Source organism: Chrysochloris asiatica, unplaced genomic scaffold, assembly GCF_000296735.1.
Source record: "Chrysochloris asiatica unplaced genomic scaffold, ChrAsi1.0 scaffold00021, whole genome shotgun sequence".
NCBI lineage: Eukaryota > Metazoa > Chordata > Mammalia > Afrosoricida > Chrysochloridae > Chrysochloris > Chrysochloris asiatica.
This window is the reverse complement of record NW_006408539.1, coordinates 8,164,658-8,179,292: the sequence shown is the minus strand read 5'-3', so window position 1 is coordinate 8,179,292 and position 14,635 is coordinate 8,164,658.

Below are 14,635 nucleotides of genomic sequence, written 5' to 3'. Positions count from 1 at the left end.
CCTGGTATGGGGTGCTTCCATAATGTGGAATAGAGAAGTTGCAAGAAGTACATCAATTAAAAAGCAAGGTCTCTTAGAGAAGAGTTGTTGCCATTAGGTGCCAGACAGTCCATTCTGACTCTTAGCTACTTAATGTGACAGAGCAGAACTGCCCCCTAGGGGTTTCTAGGCTGTCCTCTCCATAGGGGCAGCTCACCAGTCCTTTTCCCATATAGCCTCTAGAAAGATTTGAAACCAAGTTTAACTTTTACCTCACCAAGACTTCTTTAAAAATAGAAATTCAGTGTCCTGGAGAAAAAGAAAACCCTTGGGACCACACAAGACCCAACCAAACTCATTGCCATTCCAATTCAGTAATTCTTAAAACAGAGTCCCGGTGTGGTGCTGAAGGCTAATGAGCTGGACTGTAACTGCAATGTCAGCTTGACCCACATAGTCCACAGTTCAAGCTCACCGGCCGCGCCTCGGAAACCCTACACAAGGTCCCTATGAGGCAAGATGGATTCCACAGCACTTAAAAACAGCAACAACAATCTTTGGGCCGCTGTCCACAAAGTTAGTGGTTCAAACCCACCAGCTGCTCTGAGGGAGAAAGATGAGGCTATCTAGTCCTGTAAAGATTAACATCACAGAAGCTCTTATGGATCAATTGTACTCTAGTCTACAGGGTCTCTATGAGTGGAATGAATCTGCTGTATGACAGAGCTTTGATTTGGGGGTGGTTAATATTTATGGACAGGAACCCTCAAAGCGTAGCGGATTGTGAATTGGGCTGCTAACCACAAGGTCAATAATTTGAATCTATCGGTTGCTCCACAGGAGAAAAATGAGATTTTCTGCTCCCATAAAGATTTATAGCTTTGGAAACCCTATACAGGTAGTTATGAATCTGAACCAACTCGATGGCTCACAACCACCACCAATACTTATGGAAGCCGGCTGCAACTCAGAGGTGTGGCCACGGAAAATAGCACCTATGACAATTAGTTTTATATTGCTGAATGATTTCTTACAACAGGGATGGAAACTAGGGTGGCAAATGAAAGTTCTCGGTGGCTCCTGCTTCAAATGGCACCCAGGACACAAGCCTGACCTGACATTATCTAGCCAGGCCTCTGCTGCCACTTTCTCCCATGGAGTGACTGGTGGATTTGAACCACCAATCTTTTGGTTAGCAGTTGTACACTCCATGGCACCACCAGTACTGCTTAAGAACAACACCAAAAACAGACTCAGTGACCCCAAAAGTCAAAACCCACTGCCGCTGAGACGATTCTGACTCATAACAACTCTGTATCGGTTTTCCGAGCCTGTAAATCCTTCTGGGAGCAGAAAACCTTTCTACCATGAAATGACTGGTGGGTTTGAACTGCCCACCTTCTGGTCCAGTGCTATTCTATAGCACCACCAATCTGATCCAATAACGAGATTGTTGCTGAATGTCCTGGATTGCAGATGACGGAATTGATGCATCTTACTGAGATCTCTCCCCCTCGGCCCCCAAAATAAAGACTTTTATTTGCATTATCTCATTTAATCTTCCCACAGCTCTGGGGAAAGGGTATGATTTTTTAATCCACCTTTTGCAAATAAGAAACCTGTAGCTCAGAGGCTCGAAGTAAATTGCCTAAGGACGTATAACTAGTTAGGAGCTGAATTAGAATTGATTAGATGATAAAGAAGAATTCCTTGAGAATTCATGTTTTTAAATCTCCATTAGTTACCAAGGGATGCTGGGAAATTAATCAGCTTCTGGGAACATCTTTAGATGACTAGGGAAATGATGTTAAGCCCACAGGAAGACAATTCTGTGAATGTTTTTGTAACCTACTATGTGATTTCCAAAAAGGCATGACAATTTCCAAAAACTGAATGGTAGCGTAATTCATTTAGCAATGTTCTGTTTAAACAGATAGACCTACTAGATGTCATTAGGCAAATGCTCCTATTCTTCAGGATAGTTTTATTATTTGAAGAGAAAACTGGAAAGCTTCCAATTGTATTAAATTTAAGAGCAATTTGAATTTTAGTTGGAAAACAAACAAATATTCATATAATTGTGTTTAAGAGGCACAGAAAGGGTTCTGATGTTCCAAAATGATGACTCTACCCACTGAAATAAGCACAGCTTTTCAAATCTGAGAGGCAGGCTGTGCATTTGGTATGTGTCACTTGGTAAGCTATGTAACTTCCAACAATTTTCTTAACCTCTCTGCACTTCACCATCCTCAGCTGTAAAATGAGGCAAGTAAACTCTTGCTAGGTTATTATGAGGGAGTGCAGTGGCTCCATACAATAAGCCCTGGACTGTGAACTACAAGGTCCACGGTTCGAGCCCACCAGCTGCTCTAAAGAAGAGAGATGAGGCTTTTTGCTCCCCCTAAGATTTATTAGCCTTCCAACTCAAAGATTTAAAGTCTTCCAACTCAACATTCTTATCAACGGAGAAAAGATTGAAGTTGTCAAGGACTTCATTCTTCTTGGATCAACTATCAACACTCGTGGAAGCAACAGTCAAGAAATCAAATGAGGACGTATTGCATTAGGCAAATCTGCTGCACAAGACCTTTTTAAAGTGTTGTAAAGCAAAGATGTCAGCTTCAGGACTAAAGTGCTCCTGATCCGAGCCATGGTATTTTCAGTAACCTCATATGTATGTGAAAGCTGGACAGTGAATAAGGAAGACCGTAGAAGAATTGATGCTTTTGAGTTATGGTGTTGGAGGAGAATATTGAAAGCGCCATGGGCTGCCAAAAGAACCAATTGATCCATTTTGGAAGAAGTTCAGTCAGAGTGCTCCTTGGAGGTCGAGATGGTCAAACTTCGTCTCTCATACTTTGGACATATTGTCAGGAGGGACCAATCACTGGAGAAGGATATCATTTTTGGTAAGGTGGAGAGTCAGAGAAAAAGAGGACGACCCCCACCAAGATGGATTGGCCAAGTGTCAGCATCTATGGACTCAAGTGTGGCAACAGTAGTGAGGGCTATGAGTCGGTTCAGACTCGATGGCACCTAACGACAACAACAAAAAACAACTCAAAGAGACCTTATGCGCGGCACAATGAAATCAGTCCTATACCATCCTTACAATTGTTGAATCGCGTCTGTTGTTGTAAAATGGCATACCGTCAGTTCTGACTCATGGTGACTGTGTCTAGAGTTTCCAAGGAACCACTGGTTGGGTTGGAAGCACTGACCTTGCAGTTAGCAATACAGTGCTTATTCTATAGTGACACACTAGGATCCCTGTATGGTGTGTGCTGTTGTTGCCCATTGAAGTGGAGTCGATTCTGACTCATATGAACCCTTTAGGGTTTCCAGGGAGCGACGAGTAGGTTTGAACTTCTGACCTTGCAGTTAGCTGTCCAGTGTTTATCCTACAGGACCACTCCAGGATTTCTGCATGATGTACAGTTATTGCTGTTGTTAAGTGCCATCAAGTCAGTTCCGACTCATAGCAACCCCACATAGAGTTTCTGAGGAGCCGCTGGTGGGTTTGAACTGCCGACCATCCCTTAGAGTGATTAAAGTATGTGAGAGCAGATTTTGAGAGGGTGGAAGTATACCAGAAGCAAACTGGAGAAGGAATTAGGCACAGTGTAAGCAATTCCATCATTGATCCTGGGTCTCCTCTAACAATCTACCAGGACTCCGTAGAGAGGACAGACAGCTAAGAAATCAAGTCATGAAGTCAAGGAAGTTTGGATGAGAGTCATTACGGAAGACAGGGTGCAAGTTATCCCTTACATCATTAATCTTTTTGATCTTTAGATAAAACAGTTCTTTCAGATACTGCAAGAAATGAAGGCTAAAATGACATTTGTTGTTGTTGTTGTTATGTGCCGTGGAGTCGGTTCTGACTCACAGCGACCCTGTACAGGGTTTCCAAGGCAGTTGATCCTTACGGGAGCAGAAAGCCTCATCTTTCTCCCATGGAACAGCTGGTAGTTTCGAACTGCTGACCTTGCGGCCCACAGCCCAATTCGTAACCACTACGCTGCCAGAGCTCCTTAAAATGTCATATTCTTCTTTAATTTCTAAACTACTTAATTTGATGCTGTAAAGCAAGAGGTTTGTGTACTTACTGAAATTTGGAACTGCTAAGAAAATTTCTTTTTCCTTCAGAATTCATTTCTCATAGAGAATGAATATTTTTTTAAGTTAAGTACAAAAAGCTATACAATTTTTGCCTAGTTATTATTTACTAGGAGTCCTGGTGTAGCACTGTGGGTTAAGGCGCTAGACTGCAAAGCCATTTGAACTGCAAGGTCGGTGGTTCAAGCTCACCAGCTGCTCCTTGGAAACCCTATACAGGGTCGCTATGGGTCGGAATCGACTAGACAGCACTTAACAATAACGACATTATTTACTAAGGCCCTGACCCCCCAAAAAGTTATTATTCTAAGGATTTGTGTTTGACTAAAACTGTGATATTCTACTTTTAATATACAATGAAACAACTGATCAAAATGTAATGTTTTCTATCAGGTTATTGTTGTTGTTAAGTGCCGTTGAGTCGATTCCGACCCACAGCGACCCTGCATAGGGTTTCCATGGCTGTAAATCTTTACCAGAGCAGAAAGCCTCATGTTTCTCCCGCTGAACAGCTGGTAGCTTCGAACTGCTGACCTTGAGATTAGCAACGTGATTCGTAACCACTACGCTACCAGAGCTCCTTACAGAGATTAATTCTAAAGATTTTTATTGACAAAATGATTTTTTTTCTGATTATGAAAATAACACATGCTTATTATAGAATGTAAAGTCCTGATGTGGGGCTATGGGTTAATTGCACTGGACTACAAAGTCGGTTTGAACTGCAAGGTTGTCAGTTCAAGCTCACCAGCCCCTCCTCGGAAGCCCTATACAGGGTCGTTATGGGTCGAACCTGACTAGACGGCACTTAATAACAGCAACACCATTCTAGAATATTTGATATGAGGATAAAATGAAACAAAATACGTAACAAAAATCACCCTGCAATACGTTGGTGATTGCCTTCTACTCTTCTTGACCTTTCTTTATTTAACTTTGGGGTAGTCCTGGAGCTATAATATATGTACTGGATTGCTAACCTTGGCAGTCCCATACAGGACCACTGTGAGTCAGAACCAACTAGATGGTACTTAACAACAACATGGACCTTTAGTGTATACAATGCAACATTTTACTTTGGATTCTTATACTTGTTTCCCCTCTGTCACTAAAAATGATTTGCAACATTTCTAATGAGTGCCTAATTTCATATCCTATCATAATATTCTATAGACTCTTGACGTGGCACTGCAGTATTAGCACTGGACTGCGAACCACAATGTGAGCAGTTCAAACTCACCAGCTGCTCCTCAGAAACCCTATACAAGGTTGCTATGAGTCAGAAATGACTTGACGGCACTTAACAACAACAATATATATGTGTGTGAGAGCATGTGGTAGCTCCATAGCATAAAACCTGGACTTCAAACCATAAGGTCAGTGGTTCAAGCCCACCAGCTACTGCCTGGGAGAAAGATGAGGCTTTCAACTCCTGCAAAGATTTAAAGCCATGGAAACCTAATAAAGGGTCTCTATGTGTCGGAACCAACTCAACAGCACTTAACAACAACATTTACATATATATGTGTATATTGATATATATCCTAATTTGATAGGTTAAAAAAGGATTTTTCTTTTTTAATTTGTATTTATTTATATTGTCATTAAACAATGTTTTCAGATGTTGGTTAGCTATTTCTTTTTTTGTGCATTATCAATTAATATCCTTTGCCCATTTTTCTACTGAGCCCTTAAATGCTCTTTTAATCTATCTATATAAACTCTTTAAGGAGCCCTGATAGTTGATTAAGATCAGGGTAGCTAGCTGCAAGTTCAGCAATTCGAACGTACTTGTTGCTTCATGGGAAAAAGATGAGACTTTCTGCTCCTGTAAAAATGTATAGCCTCAGAAACTCTCTACAGGGTCACTATAGATGGAATTGACTAGAAAAATCACAGCCACCATCTTCATGTAAATTATTCATATAAGGCCTTTGTCATATTGTGGCAATTTTTTCATTTTTATTTTATTTTTAATTTAGACAAATCTGTCAAGCCTTTCTTGAGGATTTTCCCTTTGCTCTGTGTTGCTCTAAAGAAAATTAGATATTCATCTAATTTTTTCTTTTCTTTTTTTTTATTTTTTATTTTTATATTGGATTGATTTTTTTGTTTTTTAAGGAAAACCAGCAGTTATTTATTGATCCTGGAATTTATTTTGGTGTGAGGTGAGAATCTAGTTTTCCCCAAAATAGACAATTTTTCCAACACTATCAATTCAATGTCCCATTCTTTTCTCTTTGATTTATGATCCCTCGTACATGAGAGACCTCTGGTAGATACAGATGTAGGGATGCTATTTGTAATGCAGCAGTTAACAGCCAAGTGGAACAGATGCTAGTCATAATCTTCAAGTTTGGCCAATGAGTGTGTCCCTATGAGAAGCAGCCCTACAAACATAATCTAAGAAGTTCTTACATACAAAAAATCACCTCATATGCATATGAAAGTTGGACAATAAATAAGGAAGACTATGGAATCGATGCATTTGAATTATGGTGTTAGCAAAGAATATTGGAAATTTCATGGATTTTTTGAAAAACAAACACATCTGTTTTGGAAGAAGTACAATCAGAATGCTCCTTAGAAGTAAGGATGGCAAAGCCTCATCTCACAAATTTGTTACATACTATCAGGAGGAACAAGTCCTTGGAGAAGAGAAGGGTCAGCAAAAAAGACGAAGACCACCCTCCATCAACAAAATGTGTTGACACAGTGGCAGCAACAGTGGGCTCAAACATAACAATTGTGAGACTAGCACAGAACTGGGCAGTGTTTTGTTCTGTTGTGTCTAGGGTCATGGCACCTAACAACAATATAATCCTCCCCCCCGAAAAGCCGACCTTTTAAAGAAAGATCTGTTTAAGTTACCAATAGCTTAAGCATTGGGCTACTAACAAAAAAGTCACTGATTCGAACACACTAGCCATTCTGGAAAAGGAAAATGAGGCTATCGGCTCCCCTAAATATTTAGTTTCAGAAAACCTAAGGGCAGTTCTACTCTGTGCTACATAGGGTCGCTACAAATCAGAATTGACCCAATGGCAGTGGATTTGTCTGGTTTTTTTACTATGTTCATTCAACAAACATTGTTACACCTCTACTATGGACAGGCATTGTTGTAGGTCTTCTCCTCTTCTCTCTTTCACAATCTGTCAACAAATACCATTGACCTCAGTGAAATTCACATTAAGTGGTGATATAGGTAGGGTGGAAGAATCAGTAGTTGGAAAAACAGTGGATGGAAAGGTTGCTAAAGATTGCATGACAGAATTTTGCAAGACCAAAGACTTCGTCATTGCAAATACCCTTTCTTAACAACATAAAAGACGTTTGTACATGAACTTCACCAGATGGACTACACAGAAAACAAATTGACTACATCTGTGGAAAAGCTCCATATCATCAGTCAGAGCACTGCCAGGGGCAAACTGTGGAACAGACCATCAGTTGCTCATATGCAAGTTGAAGCCAAAGCTGAAGAAAATTAAAACAAGTCCACAAGAGCCAAAATATGACTTTGAACAGATCCTAACTGAATTTAGAGATCATCTCAAGAACAGATTTGATGCATTAGACACTGACTGAAAACCAGAAGAGTTGCAGGATAACATCAAGAACATCATTCAGGAAGAGAACAAAAGATTGTTAAAAAGGTAAGAAAGAAAGAAAAGACCAAAATGGATGTCAGAAGAAACTCTGAAACTTGTTCTCCAGTGTAGATATCCAAAAGCAAATGGAAGAAATGAGGAGGAAGGGAATTGAACAGAAAGTTTCCAAGGACATCTCAAGACGACAAAGTCAAATATTATAATGAAAGGTGCAAAGATCTGAAGTTAGAAAACCAAAAGGGAGGAACATGCTCAGCATTTTTCAAGCTAAGGGAACTGAAGAAAAAGTTCAAGCTTCTGATTTCAATATTGAAGGATTCCTTGGAAAGAATACTGAATGATATTCAAAAGGCGATGGAATGAATACACGGAGTTACTGTACTAAAAAGAAACAATCGATGTTCAACCATTTCAAGAGGTAGTATATGATTAATAGCCAATAGTACTGAAGGAAAAAGTCCAAGGTACACTGAAGGGCACTGGCAAAGAACAAGGCTCTGGGAATTGATGGAATACAAATTGAAATCTTTCAACAAACTGATGCGGCACTGGAGGCACTCTATGCCAAGAAGTTTGGAAGACAGCTACCTGGCCAACTGATTGGAAGAGATCCATATTTGTGCCCATTCCAAAGAAAGATGATGCAATGGAATGGGAAAATCATCAGACAATATCATTAATACCACATGCAAGTAAAATTTTGCTAAAGATAATTCAAAAACAACTGAAACACTACATTGACACGGAACTACCAGAAGCTCAAGCTGGATTTAGATGAGAATGTGGAACTAGGCACATCATTGCTGACATCAGATGGATATTGGCTGAAAGCAGAGAATACCAGAAAGATGTTTACCTGTGCTTTATTGACTATGTAAAGGTTTTCAACTGTTTGGATCATGACAAGCTACAGACAACATTGTGGAGAATGAGTATTCCAGAACACTTAATTGTGCTCATGATGAACCTGTATATAGGCCAAGAGGCAGTCATTCAAACAAAATAAGGGGACACTGAATGGTTTAAAAACAGAAAATGTATATTTTTTCACCATACTTATTCAATCTGTATGCTGAGCAAATAATCTGAAAAGCTGGACTATATGAAGAAGATTGTGGCAACAGGATTGGAGGAAGACTAATTAACAATCTGCATTGTGCAGATGATACAACCTTGCTTACTTAAAGTGAAGAGGATTTAAAATACTTGTTGATTAAGATCAAAGGTCACAGTCTTCAGTATGAGTTGCGCCTCAGTGTACAGAAAACAAAAATCCTCACCATTGAAGCAATAAATAACATCATGATAAATGGAGAAAAGATTGAAGTTACTAAAGACTTAATTTTGCTAGGATCCACCATCAACACTCATGGAAGCAGCAGTCAAGAAATCAAGCAACATATTGTGTTAGGCAAGTCTGCTGCACAGGGCCTCTTTAAAATGTCCAAGAAGCAAAGATATTAGTTTGGGGACTAAGGTGCACCTGAATCAGCAATGATATTTTCAACAGCCTCAGATTAAATTGAAACTTAGACAATGACTAAGGAAGACCATAATAGAATTGTTGTATTTCAGTTACGGTGTTGTGAGAAGAATATTAGAAGTACCATGGACTTCTAGAAGAACAAACAAATCTGTGTTGGAAGAAGTATAACCATAATACTCCTTGGGAACCAGAATGGTGAGATTTCATCTTTCATAATTCGGACATATTGTCAGAAGGGACCATTTCCTGGAGAAAGTCGTCATGCTTGGTAAAGTGGAGGATCAGTGAAAAAGTGGAAGACCTCCAACTAGATTGATTGGTACAGTGGCAACAGCAAAGGGCTCAAGCTTAATGATGATTGTGAGGATGGTACAGATGGGTCAGTGTTTCATTTGATGCGCGTAAGGTCACTGTGAGTCAGAATCAACTCGATGGCACCTAACAACAACATCAGTTTCCTATTTTGATATGTCCCCTCTTTTCTCTGCCATTAAAATAGCTCTCACTGTTTTTTGAAATACACTTCTGGTCAACTCATTCTTTTCCAATATGACACAAATTGCATCTGTCAGTAATTCATTCATCTTATTTGGAAAGTTTATAAACTTATAAAGTCTTTGATTTTCCATCTGTTCCCGTAGTTTGTCTGCTCCTTAAAGAATCTAAGATTTGATACCCTTTTAAAGTGACTTTACTTTGCATATATTGCTGGATTTTCTTGGTATGATAATATCAGAAGGAAGTCTCTGCTTTACATTCTATCTTTCCTTTTGCTTTAAAATAATTTAACTTCAAAAGTGGTTGATGAAGGCATTTTGTTTCAACCTGAAGGACCCTGAGCCTGATCAACAAAATGGCATTGCAACTACCCCCAATTAGCGCTGAATAAAGTCCTGTTTGAGCTTCTGGTCTCTGGAAAGCTTAAGTCTTTATTACACCGGGAGACCCTCCCCCAGATAATTCCATGTTTCAGGAAAATCTCCAAACCCCGTCCATTATAAACTCACCTGAACAGTATCCAGACCACACCGACTTAAATACCCCAGTCTGTAAGAGAACAGATGGGCTCTTGGTCTCCTTTGGTGACTTAGAGTAGCCCCTTCCAGGTTTACTCTCAATAAACCTGCCTGCTGTTGAAGCCAAGAGTCTCTCCTGGTCTCTTTCTTTTCCTTACACAACCCAATTCTTTATGCAATTATGTTATGAACTCTCAACTCAGGGGAGGAAATTAGATTGCATGGTTTTTGTCCAGTATAATAAGGAATGTTAATACTGTCCTAATGTATAAGAGTAAGTGATGAATAGTCTCATTTGTACTGTAAAGGAAGACTTATTGAGTCACTAGTCCTGCCCAGAGTAGGCAGAAGGGCAAAGGAATCAGGAACCAACTGGGGTCTGCCATCTGGCATGAGATGCTTGCTGGAGGATTTAGACAAGGTTCTAGATTTGGATGGGCAATCAGAGATGAATTCTATTCTTTGGGTGGAACAAGGAGTGAGGAATTTAGGGGCACTTCTTACTCCAGAGCTTGAGAAATGAATATAACAAGACATCAATGACTAGGTGGCTAACAGGGCAAGAGTCTGTCTTGGGGAGAAGAATTGGGCAAAACCAGGTAGGTCCTCAGCATGGGTGCATAAGAGAAGATAAGAGGAACAGAATGCCAAAGTATTTGAGTGAGAAATTACTGAAGTGATCAAGTTAACAAAGAATTAGCCACCTTACGTGTTCTGCCACTAAGCAAGAAAGAAACATAGTTTAATAGGAAAATAGGCATTTTATATATTTTTGCTTAATGTAGTTATAGCAATGGCACTAAGAAAGGGCCCTGGGTTTGAGAGTGAAACTATAGGACTGGACTCCCTAGACACTAACCTGCTGTTGCTGGGATTGATTAAACACTCTTCCAATGCTGTTACAAAACAGTAAACTTATCAGTGATAAACATGGTCCATTCATCTGCCTTTTTCTAACCTTCCCCTTGAAGGTTTGAACACTCCACCCTCCCACCCTACCCCTAGATTGTATTCCTTGGTTGTTGAATGGCGGTCTTGGTTCAGCTTGAGTTGACCATTCCTCTTCCAACTTGGGGGTTCAAGCTTCTAGTTACTTCCACTCTGAAATGAGAAAGTATCCAAGAAGGGATTAGAACCCTCAAGAGGAAAAAACAAAGGTTTTTTTTTTCCCCAGGTTGTCATGATTGAATTGTGTTCCCCACCACCACCCCCACCACCCCCAAAAAAATGTGTCAACATGGCTAGGCCATGATTCTCGGTGGTCTGGAAGTTATACAGTGATTCCCCCATCAGGTGTAAAGAACTAATCAGTTGCTAGGGTGGGATGCAACACCCTTACTCAGGTCAGCCATAAGAGGAGTTTCCCTAGGTGTGACCTGCAGCACCTTTCATCTTCCAAGAAATAAAAGATGAGAGAAGCGAACAGAGAGTGGGACTTTAATACCCCCAGAAAAGAAGAGCTCGGACCCAGGGTTCCTGTGCCAAACAGAAGAGTGATTCCAGGACACTGGAGATCTCCAAGGAACGCTGAGCTCACAGATGCTCAGAGGAGACAGGGACCTTTCTCCTAAACTGTGAGTCAGAGAGAGAAAACCTCCCATAGAGCTGGCGTCCTGGATTTGGATTTCTATTCTCCTGAACTGTAAGAGAGTAAACGTGCTTGTTAAAACCATCCACTTGTGGTATGTCTGTTACAGCAGCACTCGAGAGCTCAGATACAGACATTACCGGCAATGTTGGATTTGTTTTGATATCCAGTATAATTGGTCTCTGGTGCCTTTCTGAATAGCTGGGTCCAGTGATTTGTACTAACATTTGACTCCTTTCAGTAACTTCGGCCATTTGTCTGTATAGACTATATCGTCTCTACAGAAAAGTATGGCAATTTTAGTTCCACAGACTTAGACTGTGGGAAAATTGTTGTTTTGCTTCGTTCTAGACAATGCACTATTCCGTTTCAATTCTAAGCATCTTTAATCATTTTTACTTTGAACTTGTGGTCCCCTAAGAATCTCAAGTGTTTCTCACGCAACAAACCAAAGCTATATTTCCCAAGTCTGTACTTGTACAATGTTCTTCAATATTCAATTATTTTTAAATACTGTTTTGTTTCTGATTATTAAGGTAGCACAAGTTTACTGTAGAATATCTGGACAATGCAGAAAAGCATAAAGAAGAAAATAAAACTGCCCCATATCCATCTTTCCGGCAATACACTTTGTTTACATTTTCATATACTATACCTCAGTCTTTTCACCTTGCATGCAAACATAAAAAATATTGCTCCTTAGCCTACTTTTTTACTTAGCAATTTATTGTTTCGCTAAATATTGAAAACACACACAAAAAAATAAATTGTTTCAAGTTCCTGGAGTGCAATATAACACTCAGTAGCACTTAACAACAACAACAATTTAAGAAGCTGGCAAAATGTGGAAAACAGTAGTTATGAATTACATGGGCAATAGAGAATTTCTGAAATGGTCTGTTGTTGAGAAGGACCAGTGTTTCACATAGGAAACTGTGTCCTAGAGAAGAAAGACTAGAGTCACATCACCTTGGTCCAAGGACTAAGTAAGGGTTGTTGTCAAAGGAGAAAAACTATTTTGAAACATTAACAGTATTATCCTTTGGTTCCATCATTCCCACCAAGGACTTACACCAGAACCCTAAGGTATTAAACTATTAACCAAAAATATAAATCAGTTTTGTGGAAAGCTGATATTTGGAGAGGAGCTAATTTGTTGGTTCTCAGTGGGAGCCCTGAGAATGATATAGGAATGGGCAGAGAAGTTCCCAGGAATTCACACCATCAATAGGAGTTCCTGGTCCATGCTTTCTGGACACCCATTTCTGAGCAGCATTCTGAAGGCACAACTGCAGGTTCTCAGAGAAGCCAGTGTTATCACATTAGTAAATACAGCTGAGCTTCCTGAGAGTGTAAGCTTGGAAATTATCAAAGGGTCCCAGTCACACAGCAGAGGGTGAGCTGAGCTCCCTGGGAACAGGTAATATGAGTCATTATAAGTCTTGGAAAGAACTTGAGTTCTTTCAGTGTTAGCTGCTCCACACCAGAATCCATTAACTCAATCAATGTGTGCCTACAACAGGTCCTCTTCTGGACAGGTAGAGAAGGATAATTGTTTCAAAGTTATTTCAAGGGCTCACAACTACCAAACAATCATTTGAATGGCTGATGATATTTTTTCCTTGACAAGGTCTGAAATTTTCTCATTAGATTACAAACTATCAAGTGAATCTCATTAACACCCAGGAATAGATTGCAAGACCATCAAGTGAAATGTGGAAGATACATGAACTTGACTTTAAATTGAGTCAAACCTGCATCCAAGAAATGTTATACATGGATTACTGGCAACCATAACCATATTTTCTTCTCTGAATTGCCTTAATCACTGTCCCTTAGCCTTATTTGGTTTAAGAATTATTTATACACAGTTATAGTAAGTGCAAGGAGCTCTGGTAGCATAGTGGTTACGAATCGGGCTGCGAACCACAAGGTCAGCAGTTCGAAACTACCAGCTGCTCCACGGGAGAAAGATGAGGCGATCTGCTCCCGTAAAGATTTACAGCCTCGGAAACCCGGTTCAGGGTCGCTATGGGTCAAAACCAACTCGACGGCACTTAACAACAACAACAACATAGTAAGTGCAGTAAGGACAGATTCCAGAACTGAATGACTTTATAGGCTCTCTTAAATTAGGAGATTGGACTGTGTGTTTATTAAAAAACAGGTGCTATGGAGTTAGTTCCAGCTCAGGTTGGTCCCATGTGTTTCAGAGTAGATCTGCACCCCAGGGAGTTCTCATTGACTGTGACCATTCAGTTCACGAGGTCGTTCTTCCCAAGTGCCTCTGGGTGGATTCAAACCCTTCCATTAGTAGCCTTTCCATTAGTAGCCCAATACTTCACCATTTGTACCACCCATGCAATCCCAAATCATTTATGTTGTTGTTGTTAAATGCTGTCGAGTCAGTTCTGACTCATAACAACCCTGTATAAAGTTTCCAAGGAGTCGCTGGTGAGACTGAACTGCCAGCCTTGCTGTCCAAACTGCCCTTGCAGTCTGGCACATGGACCCACAGTGCCACACCAGGATTCCAAATCACTTATAGCCAACATAACAGAGATAGCATATTTTGATTCAGTTGTCATGTATCAGTATTGGCTATCCATTAGTATTCATATGAGGTTAACACAGGGAAAAAAATTAGTCTAATCACTTCATTGTTGTTGTTGTTAGGTGCCGTCGAGTCAGCACCAATTCATAGCAACATTATGCACAGCAGAATGAAACACTGCCCAATCCTGGTCCAACCTCACTACTCTTGCCACTCATGAGTCCATCAATGCTGACGCTTGGCCAATCCATCTCATTAAGGGTCTTCCTCTTTTTCTCTGAC